At 45.7% G+C, this 9,312-nt stretch overlaps 3 non-coding genes across 3 annotated transcripts; 1 reads left to right on the top strand and 2 right to left on the bottom strand.

Annotated features, from left to right (window-relative positions):
• Nucleotides 1-878: 878 nt before the first annotated feature.
• TRNAE-UUC (transfer RNA glutamic acid (anticodon UUC)) lies at nucleotides 879-950 on the bottom strand. The gene has a single exon. It is a non-coding gene; the product is annotated as a tRNA-Glu (tRNA).
• A 5,685-nt stretch (nucleotides 951-6,635) lies between these two features.
• Nucleotides 6,636-6,708, top strand: TRNAM-CAU (transfer RNA methionine (anticodon CAU)). Its single transcript has one exon. It is a non-coding gene; the product is annotated as a tRNA-Met (tRNA).
• Nucleotides 6,709-8,669: 1,961 nt separating this feature from the next.
• TRNAE-UUC (transfer RNA glutamic acid (anticodon UUC)) lies at nucleotides 8,670-8,741 on the bottom strand. Its single transcript has one exon. It is a non-coding gene; the product is annotated as a tRNA-Glu (tRNA).
• Between the last annotated feature and the right edge of the window lie 571 nt (nucleotides 8,742-9,312).

Below are 9,312 nucleotides of genomic sequence, written 5' to 3'. Positions count from 1 at the left end.
AGGTCGTGAGCTCGATCCTCACACGGGGCACTACTCTCTAACCATTTTGTGAGCCTTGCGGTCCTTAATCTATGAAAAACACTACTCTTCATCCCTTAGGTCTTGTAGGAAACCATATGGATGGAAAATTGACCGGAAGATCAAGCTTTCAGTGCTCTTTTGCCTTCCACCATATTCCACCCAGCTAAAATCTTTAGCTCTGCATCCAACAGACCTTGCAAGATACAATGTCTACTCATCCTGGAACAACAGAGGCATTTTCCATCTATGTGACATGCTTCCCTTAGTTTCATCACACAGAAAGAACAAAGCACCGAGGAATTCAAAAGGGCTTTTTCAAAGGTGTGGAAAAAAAAGATGATGTCTCTGTCAGAGAATGGTTTGCAGAAGATTGGCACATAGATATTTGCCAATGCAAATGTGCAGAAGAGCGAGAACGGCCGAGAAACTTCATGTGCTAGTACGCATGTGCGTACGCCAAAGCGCACACAATGCGTGACAATTTCTGGTGCCCAGTGGCCTATTTAAAGCTAGCAGCATAAGCCATTAGTTGCTGGATGATCTTCAGCTTCCCCTGTGAGTTCCTGTGATCCTGATATTATTCATGTGTGAAAATTCATGTGCCAGTGCGCATATACGTACGCCAAAGCGCGTGCATGAGCCATTAGTTGCTGGATGAACTTCAGCTTGCCCTGTGAGTTCCTGTGTTCCTGATAGTATTTCATTTCCTGTCCTGACCCGGCTTGACCTGTCTTGTCTGCATCCCTGGCTTTGACCCTTGGTACTTTGACAACAAGGGAATGATTGGAGGTTACAATGGAAAAACAGCTTTGAGGTTTCAGCACTTGGAGTGTGCGGGTCGTTAAAAGGACTTGAATTTCCCATACCGGGAGTCGAACCCGGGCCGCCTGGGTGAAAACCAGGAATCCTAACCGCTAGACCATATGGGAAAACTAGCTGCCTTGTTTTGAGAAAAATATAGAAAACCAAAGGGAAAAAAAGATGTGCCACCGCCATCAGCTTCCAAGTATGGTGGCCAGCTATGACACACATATCACTTTCACTAATTGGCCTCGTTAGCGCAGCAGGTAGCGCGTCAGTCTCATAATCTGAAGGTCGTGAGTTCAATCCTCACACGGGGCACTACTCTCTAACCATTTTGTGAGCCTTGGGGTCCTTAATCTATGAAAAACACTACTCTTCATCCCTTAGGTCTTGTAGGAAACCATATGGATGGAACATTGACCGGAAGATCAAGCTTTCAGTGCTCTTTTGCCTTCCACCATATTCAACCCAGCTAAAATCTTTAGCTCTGCATCCAACAGACCTTGCAAGATACAATGTCTACTCATCCTGGAACAACAGAGGCATTTTCCATCTATGTGACATGCTTCCCTTAGTTTCATCACACAGAAAGAACAAAGCACCGAGGAATTCAAAAGGGCTTTTTCAAAGGTGTGGAAAAAAAAGATGATGTCTCTGTCAGAGAATGGTTTGCAGAAGATTGGCACATAGATATTTGCCAATGCAAATGTGCAGAAGAGCGAGAACGGCCGAGAAACTTCATGTGCTAGTACGCATGTGCGTACGCCAAAGCGCACACAATGTGTGACAATTTCTGGTGCCCAGTGGCCTATTTAAAGCTAGCAGCATAAGCCATTAGTTGCTGGATGATCTTGAGCTTCCCCTGTGAGTTCCTGTGATCCTGATATTATTCATGTGTGAAAATTCATGTGCCAGTGCGCATATACGTACGCCAAAGCGCGTGCATGAGCCATTAGTTGCTGGATGAACTTCAGCTTGCCCTGTGAGTTCCTGTGTTCCTAATAGTATTTCATTTCCTGTCCTGACCCGGCTTGACCTGTCTTGTCTGCATCCCTGGCTTTGACCCTTGGTACTTTGACAACAAGGGAATGATTGGAGGTTACAATGGAAAAACAGCTTTGAGGTTTCAGCACTAGGAGTGTGCGGGTCGTTAAAAGGACTTGCATTTCCCATACCGGGAGTGGAACCCGGGCCGCCTGGGTGAAAACCAGGAATCCTAACCGCTAGACCATATGGGAAAACTAGCTGCCTTGTTTTGAGAAAAATAGAGAAAACCAAAGGGAAAAAAAGATGTGCCACCGCCATCAGCTTCCAAGTATGGTGGCCAGCTATGACACACATATTACTTTCACTAATTGGCCTCGTTAGCGCAGCAGGTAGCGCGTCAGTCTCATGATCTGAAGGTCGTGAGTTCGATCCTCACACGGGGCACTACTCTCTAACCATTTTGTGAGCCTTGGGGTCCTTAATCTATGAAAAACACTACTCTTCATCCCTTAGGTCTTGTAGGAAACCATATGGATGGAAAATTGACCGGAAGATCAAGCTTTCAGTGCTCTTTTGCCTTCCACCATATTCCACCCAGCTAAAATCTTTAGCTCTGCATCCAACAGACCTTGCAAGATACAATGTCTACTCATCCTGGAACAACAGAGGCATTTTCCATCTATGTGACATGCTTCCCTTAGTTTCATCACACAGAAAGAACAAAGCACCGAGGAATTCAAAAGGGCTTTTTCAAAGGTGTGGAAAAAAAAGATGATGTCTCTGTCAGAGAATGGTTTGCAGAAGATTGGCACATAGATATTTGCCAATGCAAATGTGCAGAAGAGCGAGAACGGCCGAGAAACTTCATGTGCTAGTACGCATGTGCGTACGCCAAAGCGCACACAATGCGTGACAATTTCTGGTGCCCAGTGGCCTATTTAAAGCTAGCAGCATAAGCCATTAGTTGCTGGATGATCTTCAGCTTCCCCTGTGAGTTCCTGTGATCCTGATATTATTCATGTGTGAAAATTCATGTGCCAGTGCGCATATACGTACGCCAAAGCGCGTGCATGAGCCATTAGTTGCTGGATGAACTTCAGCTTGCCCTGTGAGTTCCTCTGTTCCTGATAGTATTTCATTTCCTGTCCTGACCCGGCTTGACCTGTCTTGTCTGCATCCCTGGCTTTGACCCTTGGTACTTTGACAACAAGGGAATGATTGGAGGTTACAATGGAAAAACAGCTTTGAGGTTTCAGCACTAGGAGTGTGCGGGTCGTTAAAAGGACTTGCATTTCCCATACCGGGAGTGGAACCCGGGCCGCCTGGGTGAAACCCAGGAAACCTAACCGCTAGACCATATGGGAAAACTAGATGCCTTGTTTTGAGAAAAATAGAGAAAACCAAAGAGAAAAAAAGATGTGCCACCGCCATCAGCTTCCAAGTATGGTGGCCAGCTATGACACACATATCACTTTCACTAATTGGCATCGTTAGCGCAGCAGGTAGCGTGTCAGTCTCATAATCTGAAGGTCGTGAGTTAGATCCTCACACGGGGCACTACTCTCTAACCATTTTGTGAGCCTTGGGGTCCTTAATCTATGAAAAACACTACTCTTCATCCCTTAGGTCTTGTAGGAAACCATATGGATGGAACATTGACCGGAAGATCAAGCTTTCAGTGCTCTTTTGCCTTCCACCATATTCCACCCAGCTAAAATTTATAGCTCTGCATCCAACAGACCTTGCAAGATACAATGTCTACTCATCCTGGAACAACAGAGGCATTTTCCATCAATGTGACATGCTTCCCTTAGTTTCATCACACAGAAAGAACAAAGCACCGAGGAATTCAAAAGGGCTTTTTCAAAGGTGTGGAAAAAAAAGATGATGTCTCTGTCAGAGAATGGTTTGCAGAAGATTGGCACATAGATATTTGCCAATGCAAATGTGCAGAAGAGCGAGAACGGCCGAGAAACTTCATGTGCTAGTACGCATGTGCGTACGCCAAAGTGCACACAATGCGTGACAATTTCTGGTGCCCAGTGGCCTATTTAAAGCTAGCAGCATAAGCCATTAGTTGCTGGATGATCTTCAGCTTCCCCTGTGAGTTCCTGTGATCCTGATATTATTCATGTGTGAAAATTCATGTGCCAGTGCGCATATACGTACGCCAAAGCGCGTGCATGAGCCATTAGTTGCTGGATGAACTTCAGCTTGCCCTGTGAGTTCCTGTGTTCCTGATAGTATTTGATTTCCTGTCCTGACCCGGCTTGACCTGTCTTGTCTGCATCCCTGGCTTTGACCCTTGGTACTTTGACAACAAGGGAATGATTGGAGGTTACAATGGAAAAACAGCTTTGAGGTTTCAGCACTAGGAGTGTGCGGGTCGTTAAAAGGACTTGCATTTCCCATACCGGGAGTCGAACCCGGGCCGCCTGGGTGAAAACCAGGAATCCTAAACGCTAGACCATATGGGAAAACTAGCTGCCTTGTTTTGAGAAAAATAGAGAAAACCAAAGGGAAAAAAAGATGTGCCACCGCCATCAGCTTCCAAGTATGGTGGCCAGCTATGTCACACATATCACTTTCACTAATTGGCCTCGTTAGCGCAGCAGGTAGCGCGTCAGTCTCATAATCTGAAGGTCTTGAGTTCGATCCTCACACGGGGCACTACTCTCTAACCATTTTGTGAGCCTTGGGGTCCTTAATCTATGAAAAACACTACTCTTCATCCCTTAGGTCTTGTAGGAAACCATATGGATGGAACATTGACCGGAAGATCAAGCTTTCAGTGCTCTTTTGCCTTCCACCATATTCCACCCAGCTAAAATTTATAGCTCTGCATCCAACAGACCTTGCAAGATACAATGTCTACTCATCCTGGAACAACAGAGGCATTTTCCATCAATGTGACATGCTTCCCTTAGTTTCATCACACAGAAAGAACAAAGCACCGAGGAATTCAAAAGGGCTTTTTCAAAGGTGTGGAAAAAAAAGATGATGTCTCTGTCAGAGAATGGTTTGCAGAAGATTGGCACATAGATATTTGCCAATGCAAATGTGCAGAAGAGCGAGAACGGCCGAGAAACTTCATGTGCTAGTACGCATGTGCGTACGCCAAAGCGCACACAATGCGTGACAATTTCTGGTGCCCAGTGGCCTATTTAAAGCTAGCAGCATAAGCCATTAGTTGCTGGATGATCTTCAGCTTCCCCTGTGAGTTCCTGTGATCCTGATATTATTCATGTGTGAAAATTCATGTGCCAGTGCGCATATACGTACGCCAAAGCGCGTGCATGAGCCATTAGTTGCTGGATGAACTTCAGCTTGCCCTGTGAGTTCCTGTGTTCCTGATAGTATTTCATTTCCTGTCCTGACCCGGCTTGACCTGTCTTGTCTGCATCCCTGGCTTTGACCCTTGGTACTTTGACAACAAGGGAATGATTGGAGGTTACAATGGAAAAACAGCTTTGAGGTTTCAGCACTAGGAGTGTGCGGGTCATTAAAAGGACTTGCATTTCCCATACCGGGAGTCGAACCCGGGCCGCCTGGGTGAAAACCAGGAATCCTAAACGCTAGACCATATGGGAAAACTAGCCGCCTTGTTTTGAGAAAAATAGAGAAAACCAAAGGGAAAAAAAGATGTGCCACCGCCATCAGCTTCCAAGTATGGTGGCTAGCTATGACACACATATCACTTTCACTAATTGGCCTCGTTAGCGCAGCACGTAGCGCGTCAGTCTCATAATCTGAAGGTCGTGAGTTCGATCCTCACACGGGGCACTACTCTCTAACCATTTTGTGAGCCTTGGGGTCCTTAATCTATGAAAAACACTACTCTTCATCCCCTAGGTCTTGTAGGAAACCATATGGATGGAAAATTGACCGGAAGATCAAGCTTTCAGTGCTCTTTTGCCTTCCACCATATTCCACCCAGCTAAAATCTTTAGCTCTGCATCCAACAGACCTTGCAAGATACAATGTCTACTCATCCTGGAACAACAGAGGCATTTTCCATCTATGTGACATGCTTCCCTTAGTTTCATCACACAGAAAGAACAAAGCACCAAGGAATTCAAAAGGGCTTTTTCAAAGGTGTGGAAAAAAAAGATGATGTCTCTGTCAGAGAATGGTTTGCAGAAGATTGGCACATAGATATTTGCCAATGCAAATGTGCAGCAGAGCGAGAACGGCCGAGAAACTTCATGTGCTAGTACGCATGTGCGTACGCCAAAGCGTACACAATGCGTGACAATTTATGGTGCCCAGTGGCCTATTTAAAGCTAGCAGCATAAGCCATTAGTTGCTGGATGATCTTCAGCTTCCCCTGTGAGTTCCTGTGATCCTGATATTATTCATGTGTGAAAATTCATGTGCCAGTGCGCATATACGTACGCCAAAGCGCGTGCATGAGCCATTAGTTGCTGGATGAACTTCAGCTTGCCCTGTGAGTTCCTGTGTTCCTGATAGTATTTCATTTCCTGTCCTGACCCGGCTTGACCTGTCTTGTCTGCATCCCTGGCTTTGACCCTTGGTACTTTGACAACAAGGGAATGATTGGAGGTTACAATGGAAAAACAGCTTTGAGGTTTCAGCACTAGGAGTGTGCGGGTCGTTAAAAGGACTTGCATTTCCCATACCGGGAGTCGAACCCGGGCCGCCTGGGTAAAAACCAGGAATCCTAAACGCTAGACCATATGGGAAAACTAGCTGCCTTGTTTTGAGAAAAATAGAGAAAACCAAAGGGAAAAAAAGATGTGCCACCGCCATCAGCTTCCAAGTATGGTGGCCAGCTATGACACACATATCACTTTCACTAATTGGCCTCGTTAGCGCAGCAGGTAGCGCGTCAGTCTCATAATCTGAAGGTCGTGAGTTCGATCCTCACACGGGGCACTACTCTCTAACCATTTTGTGAGCCTTGGGGTCCTTAATCTATGAAAAACACTACTCTTCATCCCTTAGGTCTTGTAGGAAACCATATGGATGGAAAATTGACCGCAAGATCAAGCTTTCAGTGCTCTTTTGCCTTCCACCATATTCCACCCAGCTAAAATCTTTAGCTCTGCATCCAACAGACCTTGCAAGATACAATGTCTACTCATCCTGGAACAACAGAGGCATTTTCCATCTATGTGACATGCTTCCCTTAGTTTCATCACACAGAAAGAACAAAGCACCGAGGAATTCAAAAGGGCTTGTTCAAAGGTGTGGAAAAAAAAGATGATGTCTCTGTCAGAGAATGGTTTGCAGAAGATTGGCACATAGATATTTGCCAATGCAAATGTGCAGAAGAGCGAGAACGGCCGAGAAACTTCATGTGCTAGTACGCATGTGCGTACGCCAAAGCGTACACAATGCGTGACAATTTCTGGTGCCCAGTGGCCTATTTAAAGCTAGCAGCATAAGCCATTAGTTGCTGGATGATCTTCAGCTTCCCCTGTGAGTTCCTGTGATCCTGATATTATTCATGTGTGAAAATTCATGTGCCAGTGCGCATATACGTACGCCAAAGCGCGTGCATGAGCCATTAGTTGCTGGATGAACTTCAGCTTGCCCTGTGAGTTCCTCTGTTCCTGATAGTATTTCATTTCCTGTCCTGACCCGGCTTGACCTGTCTTGTCTGCATCCCTGGCTTTGACCCTTGGTACTTTGACAACAAGGGAATGATTGGAGGTTACAATGGAAAAACAGCTTTGAGGTTTCAGCACTAGGAGTGTGCGGGTCGTTAAAAGGACTTGCATTTCCCATACCGGGAGTCGAACCCGGGCCGCCTGGGTGAAAACCAGGAATCCTAACCGCTAGACCACATGGGAAAACTAGCTGCATTGTTTTGAGAAAAATAGAGAAAACCAAAGGGAAAAAAAGATGTGCCACCGCCATCAGCTTCCAAGTATGGTGGCCAGCTATGACACACATATTACTTTCACTAATTGGCCTCGTTAGCGCAGCAGGTAGCGCGTCAGTCTCATAATCTGAAGGTCATGAGTTCGATCCTCACACGGGGCACTACTCTCTAACCATTTTGTGAGCCTTGGGGTCCTTAATCTATGAAAAACACTACTCTTCATCCCTTGGGTCTTGTAGGAAACCATATGGATGGAAAATTGACCGGAAGATCAAGCTTTCAGTGCTCTTTTGCCTTCCACCATATTCCACCCAGCTAAAATCTTTAGCTCTGCATCCAACAGACCTTGCAAGATACAATGTCTACTCATCCTGGAACAACAGAGGCATTTTCCATCTATGTGACATGCTTCCCTTAGTTTCATCACACAGAAAGAACAAAGCACCGAGGAATTCAAAAGGGCTTGTTCAAAGGTGTGGAAAAAAAAGATGATGTCTCTGTCAGAGAATGGTTTGCAGAAGATTGGCACATAGATATTTGCCAATGCAAATGTGCAGAAGAGCGAGAACGGCCGAGAAACTTCATGTGCTAGTACGCATGTGCGTACGCCAAAGCGTACACAATGCGTGACAATTTCTGGTGCCCAGTGGCCTATTTAAAGCTAGCAGCATAAGCCATTAGTTGCTGGATGATCTTCAGCTTCCCCTGTGAGTTCCTGTGATCCTGATATTATTCATGTGTGAAAATTCATGTGCCAGTGCGCATATACGTACGCCAAAGCGCGTGCATGAGCCATTAGTTGCTGGATGAACTTCAGCTTGCCCTGTGAGTTCCTGTGTTCCTGATAGTATTTCATTTCCTGTCCTGACCCGGCTTGACCTGTCTTGTCTGCATCCCTGGCTTTGACCCTTGGTACTTTGACAACAAGGGAATGATTGGAGGTTACAATGGAAAAACAGCTTTGAGGTTTCAGCACTAGGAGTGTGCGGGTCGTTAAAAGGACTTGCATTTCCCATACCGGGAGTCGAACCCGGGCCGCCTGGGTGAAAACCAGGAATCCTAACCGCTAGACCATATGGGAAAACTAGCTGCCTTGTTTTGAGAAAAATAGAGAAAACCAAAGGGAAAAAAAGATGTGCCACCGCCATCAGCTTCCAAGTATGGTGGCCAGCTATGACACACATATCACTTTCACTAATTGGCCTCGTTAGCGCAGCAGGTAGCACGTCAGTCTCATAATCTGAAGGTCGTGAGTTCGATCCTCACACGGGGCACTACTCTCTAGCCGTTTTGTGAGCCTTGGGGTCCTTAATCTATGAAAAACACTACTCTTCATCCCTTAGGTCTTGTAGGAAACCATATGGATGGAAAATTGACCGCAAGATCAAGCTTTCAGTGCTCTTTTGCCTTCCACCATATTCCACCCAGCTAAAATCTTTAGCTCTGCATCCAACAGACCTTGCAAGATACAATGTCTACTCATCCTGGAACAACAGAGGCATTTTCCATCTATGTGACATGCTTCCCTTAGTTTCATCACACAGAAAGAACAAAGCACCGAGGAATTCAAAAGGGCTTTTTCAAAGGTGTGGAAAAAAAAGATGATGTCTCTGTCAGAGAATGGTTTGCAGAAGATTGGCACATAGATATTT

Source organism: Lithobates pipiens, unplaced genomic scaffold (genome assembly GCF_037356315.1).
Source record: "Lithobates pipiens isolate NorthernLeopardFrog02 unplaced genomic scaffold, aLitPip1_a1.2 Scaffold_8, whole genome shotgun sequence".
In the NCBI taxonomy this organism is placed as follows: Eukaryota; Metazoa; Chordata; class Amphibia; order Anura; family Ranidae; genus Lithobates; species Lithobates pipiens.
The sequence above is the reverse complement of the archived record's forward strand: the minus strand, read 5'-3'. Positions and strand labels throughout refer to the sequence as shown.